The sequence below is a fragment of the Pavona decussata genome, unplaced genomic scaffold, assembly GCF_977016875.1.
Source record: "Pavona decussata unplaced genomic scaffold, jaPavDecu1.1 SCAFFOLD_254, whole genome shotgun sequence".
Classification (NCBI taxonomy): Eukaryota; Metazoa; Cnidaria; class Anthozoa; order Scleractinia; family Agariciidae; genus Pavona; species Pavona decussata.
In genome coordinates, this window is record NW_028145657.1 from 78,068 (window position 1) to 93,065 (window position 14,998).

A 14,998-nucleotide genomic window follows, 5' to 3' on the forward strand; every position below is an offset into this window, starting at 1 on the left:
TAGTCGGTTTTTGTAGAATTGGAACAGCGTGACCAACTACAGTCAAATCAACGCTTGAAGAAATTCGATCGCTTAAGCATTCACTCTTCGCATTAGCATTATCGGTTGAGCCAACTGAAGTTATGGAGAGTTTTTCTGTCAGAACTGAGAGCGCTTTGTTTTTTCTTGAAGCTTTGGTCTTGCACCTACGGTTATTACGTTTTCCTTTCTTATTTCTTTTCTTTCCTTTTTCCTGTGTCAATGAATTTTCCTGTGTTAACGTCTTCTCCTGCGCTAACGAGCAGTCGCTGTCTTTTGTTTTAGTACAAGAGGAACACCAACTTCCCATCTTGCAGCTTCTTCGCAGCTTACAACTTTGTAAAGGAGAGAAAACGATAACGTTTTATTGAATCACAAACAAAATCAAGTTGACGTGGAAATTAGAACGCGTAAGTGCGCGCGCACTTATTTCGATATTTTAGAATACTACTCATCGTCTTTTCAATTATCGCAAATGATGATGGGAAAAACTTACTCGAAAAACATTTTAGGTCATTTTTGAGGCGATTTACCAGCTTATTTAAGAGTTAATTCACTTCCTTTGCAACTACGGCTGATTTCACGACTTTTTATGCGATCTGATCCCCATCTCACCACTGAGGGGCAAATTCTGCTCGAGTCGACTTTCAACGTTTATTAATTTTTTAATATTTGCGCAAAAGACACGAAACGTCGTGACTTTTTAACAAATTTATTTGGGAACAATTTGCTACTGTAGGTCAAGGTTCACTGAATTTGATGTTATTTGGCAATCAATTTCTGACAGGCAGATTTTCAATGTACAAAAATTAACTTTCTTACAGTAAATTCCATGTTGTTGTGTCATTTTCTTTCTTTTTTTATTTTGATTACAGTTTGGTCGATTTTTGTGGTTTTCTCAGGTTAAGAAATCTAAGATGGTGAATCTAAATAGTGACGTCATCACTTCCAGATGTGAACCTCAACGGAAACGTCTTTGGAATCTGTCCACCCCCCCCCCCCCCCTCCCTCACCTGGTCCCATAAGATAAAGAAAAGGCCGGTCTAGTGGTACTTCACAATTAAGTACAATACTTTTTTATAGTAGAGAACATGCTGAAACAGTTGGTCAGCAAATGTTCTACTTCTCTGGTTTGAAACAGAATTCACGAGACCGCCATGAAAGCTTTTTCGTTGCTTAGTTTATTTTCAATGAAAGCGGCCTTTGGACACGTGTCTAAGACGAGTAAGCCGTGTACCACAAAGAAGCTCAAGTGTATTGCACAAACTTGTCCCGCGCGGCGTAAGTGCGCCGAAAAACACTTACTCCTGTCTTGTTATAAAAGTCAACACCAAGCAACTTTCAGTACCAGATCTGGAACTTTGTAATAAGTGAGGTCCGGTTTGAGATTTATTGTACATTAGACTAATATAATAATCCGAAGGTCGTGGGTTCGAATTCCACCTAAATCTCTTTATTGGTCAGGAGTCTTCAATACCTCAATTACTATCAGGATAACTACCTCATTAGTTGAATCAGGCATCATTTTACCAAAAATTAGAGCTTGACGGCTGGGAAAGTTTTAACCTATTGACACGTGGCTCGTATAGGCTTGAATGTCTTACAAATATAACACGCGTATCAAATGAGAATAAAGTCAACAAACTAAAATGACCATTTAAACAGTTTCTAAAGCAACCTTTATTTAAGTTTTCTTAAATTTCTCTGTAACACTAAACTTCCCATTTTAAGAGCTAGCCATGAACACATTAAATGATTACTTCAGCTGATTTCTCTGCAGAGCCATTTCAGAGGAAGAAACTCCTGAACCTGAATTAAATCTTTCTTTTACTTCTGGATGTCTGCGCTCTGTAAAATGGTAAAAATGAAATATTTCAGTTACTCAATGAACGACTGTTCTTTTTTGGTGTGTCAAAATTCCAAACTGGTTAAAAAGAACATGTTAAAAAAATTGACTATTCAAAACAAAAATGTTCGGTGATTACTGTGTCAGCTACGTACTGAAGAAAGAGTTTGTCACTTTCTAATTTCATGAAACACAGCATCCGAATCTCTCCTCTTCGTACCCCACACCCCTCCACTCTGCACACCTTCCCCCCCCCCCCACCCTACATTCCCTTTTTGCATTCCGCACTTCACACACCGCAGTTGATATTTACCCTCGCACTACAACCTGTACTCTTACAATCGAGAGTTATAACACTAAATAATAATAATAATAATAATAATAATAATAATAATAACAATATTTATAGTAATAACAACAACAACAATACTTTATTTCACCCCATAATTATTACAATAGAAAAAAATATATACATATACATACAACAGATGATAGGGGTGCTGGCTGCCCGAAATAACCTAAAAGTTAAAAATGCTAGGCAACCAGCTGTAAGAAAAGATATTTAAATGTTAAGGTCAGGGACACAAGAACAAACACACATAGATACACACAAAAATAAAGATAAACAGAGTTAAGTAAAGTACCAGTATATTAAAATGACTATAATTCTTACATTCCAAAACAGTATTATTTCTTATCTTAGCATTACAAAAACGAAGTACAAATGTCTAGTAATCTTTGATAAAGTGCTGTTTCATTTTCTTTTTAAATCAAGACAAAAAAGATAATCTTCATCAATGGAATTCCACACTGATGGACCTTGAAATCTAATATTGAATATTCCATAATTTGTTCTTACTTTTGGGAGATAATAAGACTGTTTTGCAGCAAGCCTTGTATTATAGCTATGAATCTGTGTTATTTTAGTGAAAAAAGAAATAAAAACAGTTGGTAATAGTTGATTGTGACATTTGCACATAAACATGGCTAAATAAAAAGTAACTAGGTCCAAAAAATTTATAATTTCAAGAGATTTAAACAAATTAAAGGACTAGAGTGTTCATCAAATCTAGAGAAGGTAATTATTCGCATTGCTTTTTTCTGTAGAATAAAAATTGGCTGAAGAGTAGTCTTATAGGTATTTCCCCAGATAATAATTATTCCATAAGTCAAAACAGGATATATAAGGGCATAATATAAGCTTAATAAATATCTAGGCCAACATAATATCGAAGTTTAGAGAGGATACCTATGCTTCTTCTAATTTTGTTAGCAAATACTATTCAACCTGGTCCTTCCAGTTTAAATTTGAATCAATTAGGATGGCCAGATACCTTATAGAGAATTCTCGCTTAAGTTGCTTGTTATTTATAGCCAGATTGAAATCATGAGATTGTAAATTCTTCTGAGGTGGATGGAAAATTACAAAATTTGACTTTTCTATATTAAGTTATAGCTTATTAGCACAGAGCCATATGTGAATATTATTTAATTCAGCATTTATGTTTGTTTCTAGAATAGAAAGTCTATTCTAGATTTGTTTTTATAAAAAAGATTTGCATCATCAGGAAAAAGATGAAAATCAAAGATTTCTGAGCAGCAGTGACAATCATTTACATATAATAAAAATAACAGTGGGCCAAGTAACGATCCCTGCAGGATTCCACAAGTTACATTACATTTAGTGGATGTTGCATTATTAACAGTAACAACTTGTTGTCGGTCACTGAGATAGGAAATAAACCAATCTCTAGCAATGCCTCGAATACCATAATACTTTAATTTTTTAATCAAAATCTGATGATGGACAGTGTCAAATGCTTTGGTAAAATCAAGGAATATACCACAAGAATAGCTTCTGTCATCAATTGCTTTCTGAATTTTATCAATTATGCAAAGGGTTGGATGGTCTGTATACTGTGCTTAGCTCTAAAACCATACTGGTTTTCGACAATAATCGAAAACAAACTTTTATTTACAATTCATCAAATATTTACAGTGCAAAAGCGATTCAATTACAAAAGCAATCGTAAAATAATGTTCAAATCATAAACAAAAAGATGATAGAATTTAAGAAAAAGATAACTACCCAAAAAGATATTTACTGAACAGAGTTAGCACATTATCTGCTTACCGCAAAGCAGCAATAGCAACTGCCACAAGCGTTTAAACAAGGGCATCCTTGGCAAATGGGCTGTTCCTTATGATCCATTTAGTAGGACTTTCATCCTTAAAGAAAAAACATAAACAAATGAAGGATGGCGTTCTCAAAACTGAAATTGTTGACTGAGGATGATATCAGCCGCGTGGCATACGGAGCCTTAGAAAACACTGGCTTTTCAGGGTTGCTGGATACTCATACAGAAACTAACAACTATCCCAAGTATGCGGGATGTAACTGAGCCGTGTTAGCATTAGCGTTAATAACAATAATAATCATGATGATGATGATGATGATGATTAGAAGAAGAAGAAGAAGAAGAAGAAGAAGAAGAAGAAGAAGAAAACTGAAATTGTTGGCTGAGGATGATATCAGCCACGTGGCATACGGAGCCTTTAGAAAACACTGGCTTTTCAGGGTTGCTGGATACTCATACAGAAACTAACAACTATCCCAAGTATGCGGGATGTAACTGAGCTGTGTTAGCGTTAGCGTTGATAATAATGATGACGATGATTATAAGAAGAAAAAGAAGAAGAAGAAGAAGAAGAAGAAGAAGAAGATGAACTTAATCACTTACAGTTGAAACACGGAAAATTAGAACGGTTTACATGTTAACATGCAAACTCCGACCCCTATAATGTGAAAGAAAGTATTTCCACTCGTTTGCTTAATAAACGGACTATGAACTAAAGATCCTAAACGTGGTACCAATTCACGTGACCTCCTTACGTGGAATGGAGAAGCTAACTATAAAAGCATATGGTGTGTTACTCAGAACAGACTTAGCACATTATCTGCTTACCGCTAAGCAGCAATGGCAACTGCCACAAACTCTTAAACAAGGGCATCCAGGAAAAGCAAATGGGCTGTTCCTTTTGATCCGTTTAGCAGGACTTTCGACCTGAAAGAAAAAGCATAAACAAATGAAGGATGGTGTTCTCAAAACTGAAATTGTTGGCTGAGGAGATATCAGCCGCATGGCATGCGAAGCCTTAGAAAACAGTGGCTTCTCAGGGTTGCTGGATACTCATACAGAAACTAACAACTATCCCAAGTATGCGGGATGTAACTGAGCCGTGTTAGTGTCTTATCTGCTTTTCAAAGCCGAAGACCGCAGCAGAAGCAAGTACCACAGTCACTTGAACAAGGGCATCCAGGTGAAGCAACCTTGCTGTTTCTTTGGTGTCCAGATTGGACCTGTTTTGAAGGAGGACATGCATAAATAAATGGAAATGTTGTTCTAGAAAAAAGTTGTTGGCCGAGGATATGCCATCCGCTGCATGATGTAAAATCGTCGCCACAAATTACCTTGTTCTCTTGTCCATCCTCGCGCAAAAGATTATCCCTTATTTTAAACCCCATTGTGATAGAAAGCAGCAAGAGCAAGGCCACTCCAACACGCATTTTCGTCTTTTCTATAAAGAATAAAGGAACTATGAACCTCCAATCTTACTAGTGGTTGTCCTTCATTCGTGCAACTTCCTTAATTTAAAGTGTATCCTGATTAGTATTGATTTCGCCAGAGACCCTGGTGAGATCACTGCTAATAAGGAAGCGTTATTAATGATATTAATCTTCTATTCCTATTAATTTATACTGTGCTTGGGGGAAGTACATGTGAATACGTACAAGGTTGTTAAGATTTGGAACTCATTAAAAATCGACCTAGGACAGGAAAGTCTTGAGACATTTGTAAGAAAAATTTGTAATATCAAATTCTTTTAATCCTTCTTAATTGTTATATTTTATGAAACATCATGATGATCTATGATCTTAAGTATAGTTGAACTGTTTTGTGTAAGTAAGTTTGTATTGGGTGTCTCGAAATCGAAGACCTCTAAAACGAAGACCCTAAGACCCTAAGACCCCGAAAACTCGAAAACGAAGACCCCCAAAATTTCCAAGTGTAAGTACAAAAAAATAAAATAACATAAAATTACATTAATTTATACCTCAAGTGAAATTTAATTCCTTCAGGCCTGTGGTCCTACCATGGTTATCCGCCATCTTGAGCTGAGCAACCGCGTTTCTTGGAATAATGACCGGAAGTGTGTTTCCCGCTCCACTGGACCGGAAGCGCGTTTCCGAACGTCTCAGTTGCGCTGCTGGGTTTTTATTTGATTACCAACTACAAAGAAACGAGTGTTCATGGGGAAGTATCATGGGGTTTTTGACCTCTTTTGTTAAAAATGGTGAAATAAGACCTTCACTTTGCTACAAAATATATAATTCTAGAACAACGGCAGGAGAGAAATGGCACGAACAACACGTACTCTCTTATTTTGGAAACAAAAATACGAAAACTTGAAAAACATTAGCCTAATATTTTTCAAGTTTCAATCCATACCGGCCTACTCTGTCTCTGGCCAGAGGCACTAATCGACAGTTTTATTGCACTGGGGTGATAATTTATAACAAGCCTAGACAACAATTTTTTGTTTCTGTTCTCAGACGAACATTTCTGGGTTTTGAAATGACATCAAATTTTCGTGATACTTCCCCTTTAAATTCCTCCTTCTGGGAATTACAGCCACGCGATCGTGAGAGCAAAAGAAATGAAGCCTAGGCTTTCTATTATGAAAGTTGCGGTAATGATTTTGAGGTTCTTCAATCCCGAGTACATCCATACATTTATCTCTATAGCAAACCAGCCGTGAACTGGCAGAACTGCTACTAAGCCATAGTTCGTGGGAAAAAATACAGGGAAATGTGTGGAAAGTTCAAAACACTACTGGACCGCTTTCTGGCACAGCTTACATTCCTCCAATTTTTTCCCTAAAATCCTTTTCCTGGTACCAAAAGTTTCCAATTCATGAATATTTCAGAAGCGATGTTTTATGAAAATTATTTGACATCGGATTTCCATACAAACACTGTTATTTCAAGCCTGTTTGCGTACTCGTCAAAATGGCGTCGAAAACCGTGATAACGCCTATTTCAGGGAGGCTGATGAATTTTGTTAAAAATAAGAATTGACACTCTGCATTGAAGAACTTCAAAATCATTACAGCAACTTTCATAGTAGAAAGCCTTGGCTTCATTTCTTTTGCTCTCACGATCGCGTGGTTGTAGTTCCCAGAAGGAGGGATTTAACACTCGTTTCTCTTGCTAGTTGGTTATTAAATAAAAACCCAGCAGCGCAACTGAGACGTTCGGAAACGCGCTTCCGGTCCAGTGGAGCGGGAAAAACACTTCCGGTCAGTATTCCAAGAAACGCGGCTGCTCAGCTCAAGATGGCGGATAACCATGGTAGGACCACAGGAAGGAATTAAATTTCACTTGAGGTATAAACTAATGTATTTTTTGCTATTTTCTTTTTTTGTACTTATACTTGGAAATTTGGGGGGTCTTCGTTTTCGAGTTTTCGGGGTCTAAGGGTCTCCGTTTTAGAGGTCTTCGTTTTCGAGATACCCGTTTGTATTATACTTTTCTTTTTAATTTTATAACTTGTAGATGCAGGTACGCATTTTGAACGAGCTTTTGTTAGCTCAGAGACGTTACGTGGGTACCGTAAATGATCTATTAAACGCCGGGGGCGTTTATTGAATTTCAAGGGTCCAAAAGACTGAAAAGATAAGAGGCGTTTAAAAGAGAGAGGCGTTTGTTCTAATAACTGTAACATGGTAACCTAAATAGGGTATTATAAAAACCTAAATGACAGAGCTTTAGGAGACTATCAAGTCAAACGTGAAGTAGTCCGTGTAATTCCGGGATGCTACAATGCTAGGACAAGCTGAAAGAAAATTGCTGATATCCTAAGCACAGTGATCAAGAACATTAAAGAGCGCTATCCTCACTTTGAACTGGAAATTGACAAGACGCAACTCGCACACCGGTGTTGATTAAGCAAGAACGCAAGTAAATTGATTGATCTGTTTCTAGTTTATGTGTGGTTTTCAGGGAAGGGGGGCGTTTATTAGACAGGGGGCATTTGTTAGGGAGGGGCGTTTAATACAAACTTGTCAGCTTAGGGGGGGGGGGGGGCGTTAATTAGATAGGACGCGTTCATAAGAGAGGGGGCGTTTATTAGATCATTTACGGTAACTGATGTTTTTAGTCGCTATTTTAGTGAGGCCTCTATTTATGGTTCCGATACCGCAATCGTTCCTTTTCTGGTCCGTTGCTCTAGGCTCATGATGAGCTTAACTCGACTCAGGAATTCGCGACTGGACGTCTCTTAACGTCACCCGATAATTAAATTTTTTGGTCTAGATACCCATCAACGAAGGCGATAAGCCAACCACGAAAGGTGTTTTCGTGTTCAGAAAAGTGTGTATTTGAAATTAACTTAATTATATGATAAGCCTAAAAGCTGGACTGGACTCAGGACTCTGACATATGCATATGATCGAAACACCTTCGGAAACCTTCGGCAATCTTCGGCAAACTACTGAAAATGGTCAAATGTTTTATGAATAAAATATCGCACGACCTTCTCGTTCGTGTTATATTGAGAACTTTCAAAATATCATTCCTACCCTTCTGAGATATTGGGTACGTTTCCTTGGGAGAATCCAAAAACGGATTTGTGGTCTCAGATTATTTGGATCATGGTACTTTAACGGAACCGACGAATCCTTGTCGAGTGGATTCGTCGGTTCTTTTGATGCACCATGCTCCGAATGATCTGAGATCACAAATCCGTTTTAGTGGCTTCCCTGCCTGAGTGTCTTCCGTGTATCAATTTCAAGGCAAAGTCCAATAAATAATAAAAAACTCGCATCATTGACTGATTGGACATTTCAAGTCAAGGTAACCGCACGCAATATCGAAAGAACATTTCTGGTTAGGTTAGCAAGACCAGCCTGATACAACAAAACGATAGATACAATATGATGGAGTGTTTGCTGCAGCCAAAGAAAAGCTGCCAGGTAACAAAAGGGAGAAAGAAAAATTACATACAGTCTCGGTAATGAATTTCATTATTGTGGTTTGATTATTTTAAAAGGGCCCCTAACAGTGAGTTTTAACCCCTGCACAAGACATACTTTCCTTTAAATATCCAAGTTTTTGAAAATTTCTAATGCTTTTTAGAACTTTTTTCGACCAGTCCTTTTTTTTACGAGGCAAACAAAAATTACCATGTTTTCCTTATTCCTTAGCTGATGAATGGGCTCACATATATTATTAAACAAACGTAGGACACAAATGTTAAATGATAAGTTAACTGAGAAAGTTTGAAGAAAATGAAAGGGCGCTAAATGCTTGATAAGGGAGATTAAGGGAGCACAGTCGACAAAACATTTCATAACAAGGATAGAGAAAAATAGCGTGATTAATTATTGGTACATAACACAACATTGCGACATCTGAAACAAGAGAGAAACGTTTAAAACTGAAAATAGATATTGAAGCAAATTGTCTCTAATCTACTTGTACTCACTAAGCGCGGTACATACCAGAATAAGGAATGAAATGCTTACTTCAAGCAGCAGTGCTGGGAATAAGTCACTGTTACAATCCAAACAGGTAATTTACGAGTTGTGTTGATCCTCAAAACGAAAGCGAGGCTCCGTGAAAAGCTATTCATATGAAAATTAGTTTTGTTTGCTTGTATGGGAATGAAAACTAATTTTCATAATCAAAACTTTGAACGGAGCCTTTATGACTTATAAGGACTGCTCAAAGCAACTCGGAAATGGCATGCTAAAGTGCAGAAAAATAGGCGTAAGATAGTGCTCAGTCTCCTCGGTCGAACGATTTACTTTAATTACAGTAGATTTTTCTATAAAAGTTAACGCTAGAAGAGAACGACGTTTCGACCGTCCGACGGTCATTTTCAAGTTCAGCGGAGAAAGCTTTTAAAGACGATTGGTTCAACAAGGAATACGACCTTAACATCACAAAAACCAACCTTATAGAGTTGTTAGAGGTTGCTACAAAAAATCAGCTTTTTCAATTTGAAGGAAATCTGTGCGAACTAGTGCACGGAGTTGCTATGAGCTCTCCACTTGGGCCGCTCATGGCAAATGCATTTATGTGCAATAACGAAGAACAATTGACAACCCAAAACAAGATGCCTGCTTTCTATAAACGCTATGTCGATGACACCCTCAGCAAAATGCCCGATGTTTCATCTGCCTCTGAATTCTTGTCGGCACTGAATGAAATCCAGCCCTCAGTCAGTTTCACAATGGAATTCGAAAACAACGGCAAACTTCCCTTTCTTGGAATAGTCATTATTATAAATGGCCCCCGACTAGACACGAAGGTCTACAGGAAGCCAACCGATACTGGGCTTTTACTGCTCTACCAAAGCCATGTTGACATGAAATACAAACATTCCCTGCTAAAAACAATGTTAAACCGGGCGCTCAAACTCTCTTCGAATTGGCATTTTTTCCATCAGGAATGTGAACGTCTTAAAGGGATTTTTTTTCTCGCTTGCATTATCACTGAAACCGTCGTAGAGAACACCATCATACATTTTATTGAAACGAAAGTTACTGGAAATACATGACGGTTATCCGACGAACAAGCTCTCGTCAGAATTGTCCTGCCTTTCAAAGACCAGAAATCAGCGAACTCAGTAAGACACCAACTTAGTGATCTCAGCCGAAAGATTGATGCTGATGTCCATCCTGTCTACACAAGTCAGAAGATCAAGGGAAAAATCAAACCAAAGGAACATAAACTTCCAATTGTGAATCAACAAAACGTTATTTATTATTTCAAGTGTGGTCTGTGCAATGCAGACTCAGGACTCTGAGACATACATATGATCGAAACATCTTCGGAAACCTTCGGCAATCTTCGGCAAACTACTGAAAATGGTCAAATGTACTATAAATAAAATATCGCACGACCTTCTCGTTCGTGTTATATTGAGAACTTTCAAAACATCATTCCCATCCTTCTGAGATATTGGGTACGTTTCCTTGGGAGAATCCAAAAACGGATTTGTGGTCTCAGATTATTCGGATCATGGTACTTTAACGGAACCGACGAATCCTTGTCGAGTGGATTCGTCGGTTCTTTTGATGCACCATGCTCCGAATGATCTGAGATCACAAATCCGTTTTAGTGGCTTCCTTGCCTGAGTGTCTTCTGTGTATCAATTTCAAGGCAAAGTCCAATAAATAAAAAAAAATCCACATCATTGACTGATTGGACATTTCAAGTCAAGGTAACCGCACGCAATATCGAAAGAACATTTCTGGTTAGGTTAGCAAGACCAGCCTGATACAACAAAACGATAGATATAATATGATGGAGTGTTTGCTGCAGCCAAAGAAAAGCTGTCAGGTAACAAAAGGGAGAAAGAACAATTACATACAGTCTCGGTAATGAATTTCATTATTGTGGTTTGATTATTTTAAAAGGGCCCCTAACAGTGAGTTTTAACCCCTGCACAAGACATACTTTCCTTCAAAGATCCAAGTTTTTGAAAATTTCTAATGCTTTTTAGAACTTTTTTCGACTAGTCCTTTTTTTTTTACGAGGCAAACGAAAATTACCATGTTTTCCTTATTCCTTAGCTGATGAATGGGCTCACATATATTATTAAACAAACGTAGGACACAAATGTTAAATGATAAGTTGACTGAAAAATTTTGAAGAAAATGAAAGGGCGCGAAATGCTTGATAAGGGAGATTAAGGGAGCACAGTCGACAAAACATTTAATAACAAGGATAGGGAAAAATAGCGTGATTAATTATTGGTACATAACACAACATTGCGACATCTGAAACAAGAGAGAAACGTTTAAAACTGAAAATAGATATTGAAGCAAATTGTTTCTAATCTACTTGTACTCACTAAACGCAGTACATACCAGAATAAGGAATGAGATGCTTACTTCAAGCAGCAGTGCTGGGAATAAGTCACTGTTACAATCCAAACAGGTAATTTACAAGTTGTGTTGATCCTCAAAACGAAAGCGAGGCTCCGTGAAAAGCTTTTCATATGAAAATTAGTTTTGTTTGCTTGTATGTGAATGAAAACTAATTTTCATCATCCCCGACTAGACACGAAGGTCTACAGGAAGCCAACCGATACTGGGCTTTTACTGCTCTACCAAAGCCATGTTGACATGAAATACAAACATTCCCTGCTGAAAACAATGTTAAACCGGGCGCTCAAACTCTCTTCGAATTGGCATTTTTTCCATCAGGAATGTGAACGTCTTAAAGGGATTTTTTTCTCGCTTGCATTATCACTGAAACCGTCGTAGAGAACACCATCATACATTTTATTGAAACGAAAGTTACTGAGAATGCATGACGGGTATCCGACGAACGAGCTCTCGTCAGACCAGGTTGCTTAAGATTAAAACTAAACAGAAAAAGTGTGTGCGTAGCATGTTCTTTACTTATAGCAGGGACAGTGCTATGCCATACTTTAAATCTCTTAGGTATTCTTACACTTGAAAACATTTACAAATTTAAGGTGGCCCTTTTCACACGTAAAATTATTAACAATACTACTAATGTTCCTAACATTTTCAAAGGAACCCTAACTCTTGCCTCTGAAGTTAATAGCTACAACACCAGATTTGTATCAAACGTTAATTTTCATCGGCCGAGGATAATGAATAACTACAGAGCTGCCACTTTAGCATTTGAAGGGTCTAAAATTTGGGAAAAAATTCCCTCTAAATTAAAAAAGCTCTCAAATAATAGCTTCTACAAGCAGTACAAATTGTACCTTTTAAATGCCCAATGAATATTGGGTATTTAAAAGGTATTGCCCTCACTATTTTAAAATTATCATTCCTATTGTTTTTTATGTAAAAATCGTAGTATGTTTCTATTATTGCACTTTTATTATTCTTTACTTTTTTTGTACTTTTTAGTTGCACGTTATACGCCAGTTAGTTGCACGTGGCAGTGACCAACTCGAAAGCCTAAGCTCCTTTGGTCACTGCGCACATTTTACTTTTCACATTTACGTAATTTAATGCTGTCTTTATGTTACTTTTCTTGTATATTGTAATTTCCTTTTGTTGTAAACCATTGAAATAGTGCATAATAATAAAAACCTTAAAAACCTTGGTCATGTTGGCTTCACGAGTCGACACTTACATCAACGTGTGGAGGAACACAAGCGATCAACAATCGGCAATCACGTAAAGGACGAGCATGGACAGGATCCAGAGACCATTAAAAGCAAGTTCAAAATCCTGAAAAAGTGTCAGAACAAACTCGACTGCTTGATCTTCGAGATGTTGTTTATTCGCGACCTAAAGCCGAAACTGAACAAACAATGCGACTCGATCCGCGCGAAGTTAGTTGTTTAATTATTTCACTTTTAAAATACCTTTTATCGTTTTTAGCGTTCCTTTCTATTTATCATTCACGCTATTATTTTCTTATATTTTTTAGATGTGAATATCTTAGAGCTTTTTAAGTCAGTATCTCATTAGTTTTTTCACAATTGTATATTAGCACATGCTAATTTTTACTTCTTATCTTGCCGGGGAACTAGAAAATGACCGTCGGACGGTCGAAACGTCGTTCTCTTCTTGCGTTAACTTTTATAGTTTAATCCATTTCGAAAACTTTGTTGATTAGTAGATTTTTCGTCTTATTTATGGGTAAAAGATTAATTTAAAAGTGAAATGAAAGTAAAAGTTATATTTATTTAGAGATAGGGTTCTAATCAACATCAACCACACAGCCAAAGTATTAATCTACTTTCTAAACAAAGATCTCGAGAAAATTGTAGCTCATCAAAAGATTTTTGTTCATTGATTGCTACAATCAACGGAAACAGAACAAATACCAGAAACATGGCAGTTCTGGTTTCTATATTAAAAAACTATAGTACAAGGTATTCAGTCAACCCGCAGTAAAAGAATACAAACGTGATATAAAATGTAAACTTTACGTTTAAAGTTTATGAAGAAGCAGGCCGAACAGTGAAATTGTTGCCGGCCGTAATGAGTTATATGTGAACCCACACTGACTGAAGTACGCAGTAGTCGTCACACATTTCCGTTCTACAATAGAGACTTTAAGCAACTCACGACGTCATCCCAGAATATAGAGGGCGGTCGTAAGAGCGGGAGACAAGGACACAGACTACTAACAGTCTAACAACTCAAGAAACTGAGAAAGCACGAAATTCGAAGCGCTCGCTTGGGGGTTTGTTATTATTATTATTATTATTATTATTATTATTATTATTATTATTATTATTATTATTATTATTATTATTTTTTCTCATTTTAGTGTATGATTGGAAACACTGTGACTGGGCATTTATTTAGAATATTCTTATTATGAGGGTATATGTATTTTTATTACATTAATGGAAATTGTTCTTTTATCTTCTGAACCAAACCCATATATATTAGCTTTTATATACAACATGTTGATATTTTACAATTTTATGACAGCAAACTGTGAAATCACTCAGGTTTTAATGGAATCAAATTGTATCTACTAGATTTTATTCTTGTAAATAATAAAGTTAGCATTCCTTTCATTATTATTATTATTATTATTATTATTATTGTTGTTGTTGTTGTTGTTGGGTTTTTATTTTTTTTGCATTCTTCCTCTCGGATTTTCGAGCAAAAGAAAGACTGTTCGCAGTCTCAGAACAAGGCCGAGCTCAATATCTAGCTTTCGGCGGGAAACATAAAGCTAAGCAAACGGGTAGACAAACCTTTTTTCGTGTGAGCCGCTTTACTCCTTCAGTTAGATATGGCGCCTCTTAGAGCTTTCTTGTTTGTATACTGTGAAGCTCGAGGAAGCCATCTTTGCTATGCTTCCCTGTGTGACTTTGTTTCCTTAACATGTTTTGGCGAAGAGAAAAATGGAATAAATGCTTACCGTCACTCGACGATCTCAAAACCAATCGTCGCCCGAGGTCGACAACTGAACGTCGCGACTTAAGTTGAAGAAGGCACAGTAGCTGTAAATATTACACTTTCACTTCCGGTCGTCCACTATCACTGCTTTTCATATATGAAAATGATGTTGTTCTTATGATAACTGCTTTGTGTTTACAAATGAAAAGTACT

General features: G+C 36.9%; 1 long non-coding RNA gene and 1 pseudogene across 3 annotated transcripts; one reads left to right on the plus strand and one right to left on the minus strand.

The window, feature by feature from the left end:
- Nucleotides 1–1,680: 1,680 nt before the first annotated feature.
- Nucleotides 1,681–6,096, minus strand: LOC146456383 (uncharacterized). 3 transcript variants are annotated; one of them, XR_014858759.1, is made up of 6 exons: nucleotides 5,981–6,095; nucleotides 5,337–5,443; nucleotides 4,831–4,929; nucleotides 3,999–4,093; nucleotides 2,724–2,777; nucleotides 1,681–1,866 (listed from the first exon to the last, which is right to left on the minus strand). It is a non-coding gene; the product is annotated as an uncharacterized LOC146456383 (long non-coding RNA). The 3 variants fall into 3 exon arrangements; XR_014858758.1 differs by lacking the exon at nucleotides 2,724–2,777; XR_014858760.1 differs by lacking the exons at nucleotides 2,724–2,777; nucleotides 3,999–4,093 and having other exon boundaries at nucleotides 5,981–6,096.
- Nucleotides 6,097–8,841: 2,745 nt separating this feature from the next.
- LOC146456384 (uncharacterized) lies at nucleotides 8,842–13,749 on the plus strand (annotated as a pseudogene).
- The last annotated feature ends 1,249 nt before the right edge of the window (nucleotides 13,750–14,998 follow it).